Source organism: Eutrigla gurnardus (assembly GCF_963514095.1).
Source record: "Eutrigla gurnardus genome assembly, chromosome: 7".
NCBI classification, from domain to species: Eukaryota; Metazoa; Chordata; class Actinopteri; order Perciformes; family Triglidae; genus Eutrigla; species Eutrigla gurnardus.
In genome coordinates this window covers 16,355,226-16,369,326 of record NC_139921.1, presented here as the reverse complement: position 1 = coordinate 16,369,326, position 14,101 = coordinate 16,355,226, and positions in this window count along the sequence as shown.

Genomic DNA, 14,101 nt, shown 5'->3' with positions numbered 1-14,101 from the left:
ATCATCAGTGCTTCTGTTTTGTTGTAAATACTAAAAATGACATTAGATTTATGATCATCTCATTTCAGATTCTTTGATCATTTCATGCGTGTATCGGTGACAATAAAACTCTTTGTTTCCGACAAAACAAATTGACAAATGTGAAATCAGTATGTTTAGGAGTTTTTAGCATATTTTGATATAATTTTGGCCGGGATAATGTTGGCATGAATTGTTCATAAGAGCATGCCCCCAGAGGTTGGGCTGAGGACCCTCCAGGCTGGAAAAAATAAAGATGTGGCTCAACATGAGGCCTTGCTTGTGTTTATTACTAAATACAAATGTAAGCAAAGCTGTTAGCATCTTAGCATGAAATCCTCATCATCATCACTCCTTTTGGACTGCAGTACATTTTACTTGCTAATCCGTGTTTACTTTTACATGAAAACAGTTGTCAGCGTCTCCTCCCCCACATTATATCATGGAATGAAATGGTCTGGGTCTCTTCCCATGAGTGCATGTTGACAGAGCAGGAGGGGCGGGTCTAATCACACTCATTAATGATGCCATTGCTCCATTCATAACATCTATAACAGGACAAAATGTCTGCTGTCCAACAATCATCAAAAGGACAGAACCATATGCAATTGTAATGAGCAGCAAATGTCAGCCTGGTGTATCAGTTTCCATATCGGTGGAAGAACCAGACCACGAGGCAATAAACAGCAATCAGATGTGGTTCACAACAGGCTGCAGACTGGACCTGATCTGACAGGACTAGAAACAGTCCACTGGAAAGATGCCCACATAATCTGATCAGACCGTCGTGGTCCGAGCTGCTGCATCCTGTGTGGGCGCTAAAAGGAACCTCCTTCATCCACTTTAGTGATGAAACTCGTTTTCAGCTTGGATGCAGATCAGTAAGTCATAACTCATGTCTCAGAAACTCTTCCTAAAATACCGTTGAGAGTTGTGATCTACATAGTGAGTCAGCTGATTGGCTCCAGGCCACCATGACGCTGCTTTCACTAATGGATGAATACTATCCAACACCTGTTTGTGGGTCTGAACAGTCATCTACATGTCATGGTTACATCGTTGAAATAGATTTCTAGTCATAATAATGGATAAAAAGTTGAAACAGTGAGTAGAAATAATAGATACACAGTTGAAATAGTGAAGTATAAATGGTTGAAATAGATGTCTAAAAGTGACCTGATGGATAAATTGTTAAACTTGCTAACGGGTGCATAAATGGTAAAACAGCTTAAAGCATAAACTGTTGTAATAGTAAGAATAAATGGACAGAAATATCAAAAACATAAACGCTTAAACCAGCTTTCTCGAAGTGACACGACTTCAAACTTGACCAAACATTTCAGTATGAATAAATTATTTTTATCTAATCAATATCCAGCTAAGATCAATACACGTCAGCACACTTAGAACATGATGAAGAGCAAAAAAAAAGCTAGTTGTATTTATTTTCCTTAAGAACTCATACATTCAGAACTCAAAAAATGTCCTAAACACCACACAGATGTTCAAATGTTTGTTTTTATTTGAAGTGTTGTCATCATATTCTGATAAATGTACGTACACAAATGTATTGGGAGGATTATGAAATATGGGACGTTTAAGACTGCATACCTTTTATGAATTCTGCACAGAATGAATTTAACAGTGAACTTAGGTCTTATGTAGGAATAACGTGTGCAGGTCCATCGTGGCTCGTGGAACGATAATGAATCATTGTGATGTGTTTTCCATAAGAGATATTAAAACAGAAAGGAGGAGGGGGCGAGGCTGCTCTTCGGTTGTTGTTCTGTTACTCCAAACACACAAACACACATGGATGTTGCTTCATCGCCTTGACTGAGCAGAGATGAGGAAATATGGGTATTAAAAGTGTAATAAGTTAGTGGACACTTTGGTTTTATTTGCAGAGGTTTGGGGATATCCGAACGCAGAGGTGGACCAAGTACTCACGTACTTCAAAATCTTACTTAAACGTGTAGAATATGGAACATACTGCTTTAAAATATCTACAAATGACTAGACCATGTTATTCACATTATTTTATTGACTTATGTATTGACATTATCCCAAATGTTTCCAACACTTTTCAAACCCAGAAAGTCCCGTTTAAAACGAGGTAAAGATCGGTTTCATTTGGCCGCCTGTCGATGGCATCTTTATTCCTGCGTTCATGGTCGTCTGACAGAAGCTGCCATGAATCTACTTTTAATCCAGTTTTACACAAGAGGCAAAGCTGAAGTATCTTAAACCTGCATTCTCTCTGCTGGCCATCAGGGGGCGATTCCTCTGGTTGCAAAAAGAAGTCTGGTTGTATAGAAGTCTATGAGAAAAATGACCACTTCTCTCTTGAAGTATTATCTTTGTAAACATTGTAAACATGAGTTTATGGTCTCAATCTCAAGTCTTCTTCAATCCATCATGATGTTCATTAAGTACATTATGATTCATTTAGAGTCAAATAGACCAGAAAGCAGATGCTTTAGGGGGCGGGGCTAACTGCTGATTGACAGGTCACTAACAATGCAGTTAGCTACTAAGATGACTTTAACACTTAGCTATAAAGTCCCTGACCCTGAATTATGAAGCCAACTTTGTTAGCAGCTTCACACCAGAATCCACATGGATCCAGATCCACCAATGGGTGACGTCATTTTGACGACACACTTTTACTTGTTGATTCTCAAAATGACAATGGATTTATAATTAAAAGTTTACATGCAAGGATTTGAAGCTCAGTGCACCAAATGTCGAGTTGTTGCTGAATGTTACAAGTACAAGTATTAAAGTAAATGTACTTAGTTCCACCACCATTCGTGCTTCTACTAAAGTACAATGGATGAATAGCTGTGGTGCTCAGTCACTAACGTTTGGATTTCTGAAAAATAATGTCCACCAGTCTCTGAATAATTTACAGACTTCAATGGGTAGTATTCAGTATTCAAAAGTATTTAAAAGTATTCATTCTGAACTATTATCTGCCAGAGGTTTAAAAAAGTGCAAATAGTGATTATTAATTTTTTCCAGTCTCAGAGCACCACATGGGGTGGTTTGACTTAAATCACTTGAAAACACACAACAAAAGGCTGTTGAGAAATAACATCCAAACATAACATCACCCCCTAGTGGTTAAAGGAGGAAACTGTAGGACTAAATGACCACACATATGGTACGGGCCAGATGGACAGTATAAAAACATGTTGCTATGACAACACTGTAAAACACCAACGGCTTTATTTACAGCGCACCCCACCTGAGGACTCAGCACATTTACAAATCTACATGTTGAAAATATTCACAAAGGCAGAATCCACGAATACAGGGAAGAATGCAGCAGAAATGTTTGATTTTAGTGTCTGTTAGCAGGTGGTTGGTTGCTAACGTGCTAAGCTACGATGGTGAACACAATGCTACACATGTTAGAAAGCTGCTATCGCTCCTGCTGGGATCATTTGCTCCACCTGTGTTAGTGGCAGATTGACTGAGCATCAACTCACTCAGACGTTGGTAAAGGCACACACTGTCACAGCCCTGTTTGTAGGCGTGAGAGCACATGTGTTGGTGTGCGATCATCTGTGCAGATAAACAGCCAGGATCTGCTCCACCAGTCGTACAGTCGGTTGGCTGATCGGGTGGTGAGGCGGCAGCTTCTCCTCGGCACACGACAGCTTCACGAAGTACCTGGAGGGGAAAAACACAGATCCTTAGATAAAACATAAGGAAGCCCACTACATCTCAGAGGAAAACATCGTACTAGTTACTGCACTTCTACTTACTCTACACATTTAAAAAAACACTATTTGCAAAACAAATCGACCCGGTAGACAAACACAATTTCACTCATTCTGTTTACTTCATTCACTATGTAATTGCAACAATATCACGTGAACATACCAGGTCAACGTAATGCAAAGAGGAGAAGGAGGGAGGGAGGGAGAAGAGGGTGCTGAGTGGCTAACAGCCTCGTTAACAGCCTGAATTCCGCCTTCACTACCTGGTCCTCCTCCCTCCGCTGCTGGGGCAACATTGGACCCATCACCTGCCTCTTTTTTTTTTTGATAAAAAAGATTCTAAAGGTATCTGCTTCCTTTTCATTTTAGTTAATTAGCTTAGCAAAACAAAAACGTGATAACAATAATGACCCAGCTCTGACCTCCGTCGTCTCGTCAGGGGGGGCTGGGAGATACCACATTTCAAGATATGGAGGGGGGATACAAGTGTTGGGAAAGATAATATCTAGAGAAATCGATTGTGTTGTTCTGATTTTCACTTGTAGTTAATTTATATGTATTAAATAATAGATTAATCAAAACAAATTGACACAGAGTAATTCCATAAATGTATAAAAAAAACCCTGAATATTTACATTTTCCCCTGGAGCCAAGGTGTGGCAGCTGCCATACCTTGCCATACCCAATTGACGCCCCTGCTCATACATAGTATTGAAAAGGGCCCCAGATGCCTAAGGCCGCCACTGCTCAGGAGAAATGGCTGGATATGTTGGCAGGCTGTGGGAAGTAAGTAAAAGAAGCGCGAGTGAAGTTCACACAGTACAAGATTATACACTGATATTACCACACTCCTGTGAGATTACATAGAATGAAATTGTTGAATGACAATAAGTATTGGAAATGTAATACAGGACTGGGAACTTTTTTGCACTGTATGTACATTAGTGGCTCCATTCTGGGTAGAAGTTGTGGACTTCCTGAGTGAATGGTGTGATTCAGCAGTCCCCTTGACTCCTGTTATGTGTCTTCTAGGGGACAGGTCTCAGTTACCTCAGTCAGTTAAATCCTGATGATTGCGCTACACAAGTATATGTATAAGTACAAGTATGAATTTGTCGGTTTTGCGGGTCAGGTTCCAGTAACAGGTTGGGTGGGTGAGAATAGGCCAATAAAAGAATCACACTAAATATATTATGCAGTCCCCCGCAGACAACTGGCTGCACATGGGAGCATGTCTGTAGACGTGCAAGTAAAAAACACTTCTGATACACTCTGGTCCTGACGTTGCAATATAAGGGTAATGTTTGCAGGGATGCAGTCAGTCGTGACCCCCCCACTTTACGGGTGTAGGAAGTGTTACCTTCCTCTCCTGTAAAGACTCCTCCGACTTAGTTTTAGTTAGTTTTGTGGCGCAGCGCAGGGTGACGGAGCCGGCGTAATGCAAGTTTCGACCAGCCTTGCGCACGGTCAGTTTGGCAGTTTGGTGGATCGCCTGAAGACGGTGATGATGATGATGAATGGCCCGGCCGGCTCGTGCAGGCACCGGGTTCTCCACTATTATGTCTACTGCTGTGCGCCCTGACCCTGTTTTGTGATAGACATGCCTAAAATGTGCCTACAATTTCTATAGTGATATAATATCGGCATTATAATTATTATGACTATACGCACGCATGGTGGGAGCGGCGGCGCTGCTTCTGTCATTGGGTTGTCAAGTGACGAAACTTGCACTGAACCTCCCCTAACGCATTAAAGGTGAGGAGAGGAGCTCATTTGATGAAGATCTGAATTGGCTATATTAATCCCAGTCCAGGCCTCGTCTCCTCCTTGTCTCCCACTCACGCTTTCTTCTCCTCCTGGTCTACGAAACTAGAGCCCTTAGAGTTTTGTGCTTTCTGTGCTTTTCGTGCCCTTTTAAAAAGCAAAAAAGTACAGATTCCATGACAAATTCAGAGGATCGCATGCAATTAATTTTCTGTTCAACAAATTTCTGTTGATGTTATCAAATGAGTTAAGAGGAGACTTTAAAAAAAAGTTTGTTTTCCTGTCTTTTGTTGCAAATCAATTTCCAAACCCCAGGTTTAGCCTGATGTTTGTTGTTTCTTGTTCTCTCGTGTCTACATACCTTAAATAATGTGCATGGGATGGAAATGTGACTTTAGTTGTGGAAACAAAGATTCCTTACTAATATAATAAGAACCATTGCCTTGGTTATGAGTAATTCTGATTCATGAACTCAACATGGATATTAAAATGGCTGATCGTAAAAAAAAAGAGAAAATCTTATATTTAAAATAAATGTCACTTTAAAGTTTATCAGTTTGTCTGCCAATGATAAGAGAGGAACACAACTTTCCCTTACTCAAACTAACATTATTAGCCAATCAGAAGTAGAATGGGGCAGGTCTTGCAAAAATGTGCTCTAACTGAGTTCTGCATAGAGGTGGTAAATCCAAAGCAGTGTGCTGACTCATGGATCTCTGGGTCAATGATCCGTGTGACTGTAGTACAGGTATTTAAAACAGTGAATTTATTTTTAATGGTTTTTAAATTTACAACAGTGACTTTTTTTTTACAGGTATATTTATTTAAAACAGTGACTTTATTTTTAATGGTTTTTATATTTACAACAGTGACTTTATGTTTACAGGTATATTTATTTAAAACAGTAAAACTTTGTTTTACTTTTGAAATTATTTCACCCCCTTTTCTCCTATACCAGTCGTCAAGGCTAAGAAGCACATGCATTTTAAAGTGTTATTTTATTATAGAATACACTTGAACGTGTAACATTTTTTTTTGAATATATAAATAGTAGTGCTGTCAATCGATAAAATTAACTAATTAATCGCACAATTTGCCATATGTTATAATGGATATTTAAATGTAAAATGATGGAATTTATGTAGAATCAACACAAAGGAAGTATTTAAATTCAAATACTATTGTTAAATAGCAGCTATTTTAACTTTAAGCACAGATTCTCTCATGTGAACTACAGATTTCCAAAGAAACCATCAAGGCCATCAAAATTAACTGTCTGCTTGAAAAAGGCATATTTCTTATATGCACTAACAGAACATTTCAAAAAGGTCCACAATAGAACATGCAAATATGGAAAAAAGAACAAGGAAATATTCTGCTGTGAAGTCAGAATGATAAATCCTTTTCACAGCACACACCACATCTAGTGTTTCTCACGCAGACAAATTTCTGGAATAATAAAAAAAAACTGCTAAGCGATCGCTCGCCATGACGAACCCCCCCCCCGCGTCAAATATTTCAAAATGAACTCTTTTCATTAAAAATGAATTGTATTTTATTATTTTATTTTAAAAGGATGATTTATGCTGTTGAAGTCTAATCCACTCCTTAAATATCAGTGGTTTAAGGTTCGAGGAAGCAGATTCACTCAATCTGTCAGGCTACGAGAGTATGGTCTGTTGTTATGGCGGTTGCCACATCGCTTCTTCGGGCTGTGCCCAGCCGGGGTCGTGGCAAGCCCGGCCACCAGGCGCTCGCTGACGGGCCCTCCCTCTGGGCCTGGCTCCAGACGGGGGCCCCGCGCTTGCCAGGTCACTCCTCTTCTTCCTAGATTTTTCATGGGGTCTTTTGAACCATTCTTAGTCTGGCCCCTCACCTGAGACCAATTTGCCATGGGAAGCCCTACCAGGAGCACAAAGCTCCAGACAACACAGGCCTCAGGGTCATAGGGACACACAAACCTATCCACCGCGGTAAGGTGATGGTTCCCGGACAGGATTTTTTTTGGTTTTGTTTTGTTTTTTTGGGAGATGGAGGTGACAGAGATGGAGTGGACGGAGATGGAGGAGGGTGGTGCTGAAGATGAAGGAGGTCTGGATAGAAGGAGGGGCTACCCCCCCTTTCTATCCACACCTAGATGAGGAGGGAGGAGGGGTGTCACCGCCGCACCTTTTTGTCCGGTGCGTCAAGGCAAACAAACCCTCCTCTTCTCCTCCCGTTCTTTCTACTTCTTTTTCCTCTCCTCCTCATGCATTTTGTCCATCATTTTCTGAAGCTCTGTCCTTTTTGGAGGAGAAGACTCCTCTTCTCCGCCAAAAAGAACATCCATTCTTCAGGCTCAGACAGAGCTTCTCCAGGTCCAGTTTGTCATCCTGGGCCTGTCGGACTTTGGTCTCAAGTTCCTTTCTCTCGCAAGAGTTGGAGCAAGCCCCTATTCCATCTCCCTATTCCAATCAATTTAAGATATGGTCCCCGGATAGGGGACGCATCTTGATGTGTTTTTTAAATGGGAAAACCTGAGCGCCAGGAGAAAACCCTTTTTTTGATTTAAAGGAAAACCTGTGCAGGATAAAAACCCTTAAATCGAATGTGAATGTTTCTAGTGGGAAACCTGAGGACCAGGAGAAAAACCCACGTAGAATGCAGGGGGAGGAGGGAGCAGGAGTGGATGGGAGGAGTTGTGAGGTACATGGATGAAGGGTGATGTAGATGGACGTGACCGAAATGTAGTGGACGGAGATGGAGGAGGGTGGTGATGGAGATGAAGGAGGTCTGGATAGAAGGAGAGGCTCCCCCCCCTTTGTGGCTTTATTTAGACCACAATGGATGGAGCCTTGCTTCTTATTGCCTTCACATCATCCAAGTTCCTCTTCCTCTCCGGTGAGCCGCCCGGAAGAGCTCCGTATTGATCAGTCATCTCCCGCTTCCTTTTCCTTTGTGATTTCATTTGGGCCTCGTTGGAGTCAACTTCCATTGGAGTCTCTTCATCCAAGCTCAATTTCCTCGTCTTACTGATGGTAAAACTGGACGGTTGGTCTTGGCCCTGCTCTATGACTTCCATCGGTTCATCGCAGGCTGATGTCATGCTGGAAGTGATGCCAGTGAGGGTGTAGAACGGCGGGTTCTGGCCCTGCTCTATGACTTCCATCGGTTCATCGCAGGCTGATGTCATGCTTGAAGTGATGGCAGTGAGGGTGTAGAACGGCAGGTCCTGGCCCCGCCTTTTCCTTTGTGATTTCATTTGGGCCTCGTTGGAGTCAACTTCCATTGGAGTCTCTTCATCCAAGCTCAATTTCCTCGTCTTACTGATGGTAAAACTGGACGGTTGGTCTTGGCCCTGCTCTATGACTTCCATCGGTTCATCGCAGGCTGATGTCATGCTGGAAGTGATGCCAGTGAGGGTGTAGAACGGCGGGTTCTGGCCCTGCTCTATGACTTCCATCGGTTCATCGCAGGCTGATGTCATGCTTGAAGTGATGGCAGTGAGGGTGTAGAACGGCGGGTCCTGGCCCTGCTCTATGACTTCCATCGGAGTCTCATCAACCAACCTCAATTTCCTCAACATCTTGTCAGTTTTGTTGTTTTGACGTGGGGCTGGACGCCCCCCAGCACCACCAACAAATCTTCTGCTGTTCCCTTGCAGAATTCTTCTATCCATAGCACTGGCTGTTGTTGTACCAACTGGATTGAATACTACTATAATAGTATAATAATTATATAATAATAATTATATAATACTATAAAGTATTAACCGTTTCAAAGTAGATAGTATCTATAATAGATTGTATCTCTCGATCAGTATCTCTCCTGCAACACCACAACAAATGGATGTGCTTCTCTGGAATTTATACATTCTGCAGAGCCTTGGATCAAAGGCACTCACAGGATCAAAGGCACTCATCAGAATGCTCATCACTGAAGGGGGGTGGAAGGGGGTGGAATGGATGGAATGGATGGAATGGAATGATGTCATATATGATTTCTTTTTTTGATATTAGTCCAGCCTCATTGATATAAGTGTTGGAAAAAAATATTTTGGATGATTTAAACGAGAAGATCTCTGTAATACGCCTTAATTAGTAGGTAATTATCCCCTCATATGATGCTTACTAACTACATTATATATTGGTAAGATGATACGTTTTCCTCATCTGTTTCTCCTTCGTCATCATCACAGCCACCCCCTACGATCCTGACTTTGTACTCTTCAAGTGCAGACAATATTTTCAATATTTTTATTGAGAGCATGGTACAGTGGATACAAAGAGATGACAACTTGACAATGAGTCAAAAACAAATGCCATACTTTCTGACTTTTTCTTTTTTAGATGTTACAGGAAGGAATAACCAAACTATAAAAAATTTTGTAATAATTAAAGTAAATAGTAATAATAATTAAGAAAAATAATTAAAAAAAATAAAAATAGCATGTACAAAGAATACAAATAAAACACTTAACACATGGAGAAGAAGAAAAAAGAAAAAAGAAGGGGGGTGGTGGGTGGTGTGGGGCCTATCAGTCAGGAGGCTGTTGATTTCATACTACATTTTCAGACAAACTAAAAAATCCCACTGTTTTAGCGTACTAAAAGCATGTTAGTACAAAATTACGGGTGCAACCAAGTTTGCCACTTTTGCTTGAAAAATGTCCTGTAAATGAACTTTTATTGTCACACACTGTACTTAGCTTCTGCATATAATCTTAGTATTAGGAGCAGCAGCTCCTAGGGAGCAGTTTTGGGGGGTTCAGCAGTGCCTGGGAGGTGAACTGGCACCTCTCCTGCCACCAGGCCACATAAAGTCCCCATGGAGTGTGCTCATGCAATAAAGTAGTTGCAGACAATTAATCAATTAGTTGGTGGAGAGATAAATAACTACCGTAGATGACCATTTAGTAGCCCGGGCGTTTAATATGCTAAATCGACTTGGAGCCCAGGCGTTTATAAGAACCAGGCGCGTATTTGCAACAGGCTACAATTTATTTTTGCAATGAGCAGCACCAGACCATCATGCAAAGAACAAGGAGCTCACCATAGCACCACTGGAACAAAACTACTTTTTCCCCCCGACGCATCTTTATTGACATCAGACAATAAATACAAAGACAGTTTGTCTGTGTTACCGCGACACAGGGAGCTGATCAGAGCAGTGTTATGAATGATAACGGAAGGGGGGGTCGATCGCGGTAATTTCAACACTGTACATTAGCGCATTTATCTATATCCCTATATCCCTCAGTCTAGCGCGCCTGTGTTTGTGTGTCTGTGTGTGCGCGCGCCTGCATGCGAGAGAGAGAGAGAGCGCGAGAGGAGGGGCTGACTGACAGAAGAGGTGAGAGCCGGTGAAGTGCTGTTAAAAAAAAACTTTTGTTTTCTGTGCAAGACTATGGTAAACACTTAATCGCCCGGGCGTTTAATTGAACCGGCGTTTATTATGCAAAATGAGGTCGGACCCCCGGCGGCTATTAGAGCACAGGCGCGTATTTGCACGCGGGCGATTATTTGGTCATCTACGGTATGTAAGTTTGTCCAATAGAATTCTCAATGGTGGGTCCACTTGTTATCTCCATGACAACTGAGGTAGAAGGAAGAGATGCGACTGAAGGCCGGTGGTTCAATTGTAACTTGAAGATGTTAGTTACAGTTCAGTTTTCATTATTTTCAAGATTTAATAACAATATTGTTTCCACTAGTAAAAAAAGGAAAACGTGATTCCGTAAACTCACCAACTCAATGTCACGCACGCGCCTGAAGCTAAAGGCTTCGGTGAGCGTGCGCAGCGGGTACTCGGTTAGGTACACGCGCTCGCCGCTCAGCACCGCGTGCATGTACACCTTGTTGAGGGTCTCCGATATCACCACGCACGGTTCACAGACTCGGATCCGCTCGTACACCGTCCGCTCCGCGTTCCGCTTCAGGAAGGAGTCCAGCTTGACGTTCCGGCGGGAGAGGAGGGCACAGGAGCCGGTCCGAGCCATCGCGGCACTTTGGGAAGTTAACCTCCACTTTGGCGCGAGGCAGGTTATCCGGTGTCACTTTCCATCCATAGGTTTTAATTTCACGGAGATGAAAATAACCGGGCGCTCCTCCTCCCGTCCCGTTAACGTGCACTGAGCACGGGGAGAGCAGGTAAACCGCTGCTGTCTCGCTCCATCAGCCGCACAGCCCTGTGATTGGTCTGAAGCGAGGAGCGAGGCTGCTGATTGGCTAGAAGATGACGGTCTATTTCATATAGACGCAGACCTGACCAGCAGACACTCACCGCGAGCACAACTTTTGGCTGGAGATACAAGTTTATCGCTTTTATGTGAGAGTTTATCGATGCATGTGCTGTGTAGAGGACTCAAGCTGCCCCATTGTAGTCTCAGTTATCAAATAAATGTGCAAGTTAATGTGAAAATAAAATGTATGCACATAAATGAAAAATAAATAAAATCTTTAATTGTTTTATGTTCATTTATTTATTATTTAATATTTCTCAATATAATATTATTTTATATTTATATCAGCTGTTGTCGCTATCTGTATTTCCCTTTTTTTTAATTAGGCCTACCCATATAAATGGCCTTATGTTGATTATCAAATGGCTGCTAAGTGATGCCTTCAAGGCACACCTTCATTTACATATGGGTGAAAAAAATACATAAATACATACAAATAAATACATTAAAATTAATAGATATGAATATGGAAATTAATAAATACAGAGATTGACACAAACTGAAACACAGCTAAGGTTGCGCTATAAGTCAGGATGGTAAGAACAGACACAGCAAGCTCACAAGGAGCTTTGATCGAGAAAGACGTGTCCAGAAGACAGGCCAGCACCCCTGAGTCAGGTCAGTTTCATCAAGCCAAAGAGGACAGACAGCCAAAGGCATTCCTGAGAAAGTGGCATGTAGCACCCTATAATGTTATAATTGAATGAAAATGTAATAACGCTTGAAAATGTAAGACAATTTGCATTTAACTCGATCGAAAATGTGATAAAATCCAATAATCTAATAACTTCACCAATAATGTAATAAAATATCAGGACTGATATTGCAATAACATTTTTATAATAATTACATTATTGGGAATTTATTACATTTTCACGCTGGATGTACTGGGATGTACTCATACTTCTTTCTTTCTTTTTGTATAAGCAGATTGTATATATATAAATATGGTTGACAATGGTGATGGAGGAGGCCTAGTAAATCCAGGCTTTACTGGAGTTGAAGTTGCTTCTCACTGAAACTGCTATGTAGCTTATCTGTGTGGTTAGGAAAATTTTAACTTTTTCAAATGCAGCCTCACTCACATGGCGCTAACATAACTATGGACACAAACACTTAACTAAGCATGTCCATCAATCAATTCAGTCAAATGCGCCGTTACGCATCCGTTTTCAGCACCATGGATAGCAAGCGGCAGTAAAGAGCAGTAGTAGCCTTTCTGACAAACACAATTTCACTCATTCTGTTCACTTCATTCACTATGTAATTGCAACAATATCACGTGAACATACCAGGTCAACTTAAAACTGTTAAAGTCCAAATGCAAAGAGGAGAGGGAGGGAGAAGAAAAGAGAAATCATATTTTTCCAAACAGATTAATAAGATGTTCGGGTAGTGTATCTTACCTTAAGATGAACTTTCATAATTAATCCATCAGTGGATAACGCCGAGGCCTCAAACCGGTAAAGTCATTGACAAGTTCATCTGGGTCCAGTGATTTTACGACAGCAGGCTCAACAGCCATTAACATAAGGGGCCCTAGTTTCGTAGACCAGCGCAGGGCGGCGCAGGGTGGCGCAGCCGGCGCAGTGCAAGTTTCGACCCGCGCAGCCTTGCGCACCGTCAGTTTGGCAGTTTGGTGGATCGCCTGCGCCAAGATGGGTGTGGCGGCGCAGCAGGGGGAGGCGTCAGAGATTCAGCTTGGCGTAGCGGAAGTTTCGTGGCAAAAAGCCTCGCCGAGACTGCGCTGAAAGCTCGCCAGCTCCAACCTGGTCTACTTTCGGCGCAAGGCGTAAGGCGTAAATGAAGTCCATTCATTCAAGGGGAATCACAGCTGGCGCAGTGGAAGTTTGGTTGACGGCGCGCAGTGCGCACACGTCACCGAGACCTCACAGGCAGGTTTCCACAGTTCCAGGCACATTTACATGCAATAAATAATCACAACAAACACTATTTAATGCAACTAACTGAATCAACACGTGAATTTATATCTATATAGATTGTCCCGTCACATCTGACGTCAGATCAAAGGCGGATGGCACGCGTAACGGAAACTCAGCCTCTCGGACCAAAACATCTCCATCTCTCTCTCCTGTTTTTTATAATATCGGCATTGTTATTATTATGATACGCGCGCACAGCGGCGGCGCTGCTTCTGTCATCGGGTTGTCAAGTGACGGAACTTGCACTGAACCTCCCCTAACGCATTAAAGGAGAGGAGAGGAGCTCATTTGATTGGTGAAGATCTGAATCGGCTGTGTTTATCCCAGTCCACGCCTCGTCTCCTCCTCGTCTCCCACTCACGCCTTCTTCTCCTCCCTCTTTCCCACTTGCGCCGGTGGGCGAGACGGGAGGTGTGCCTGCGCGAGCC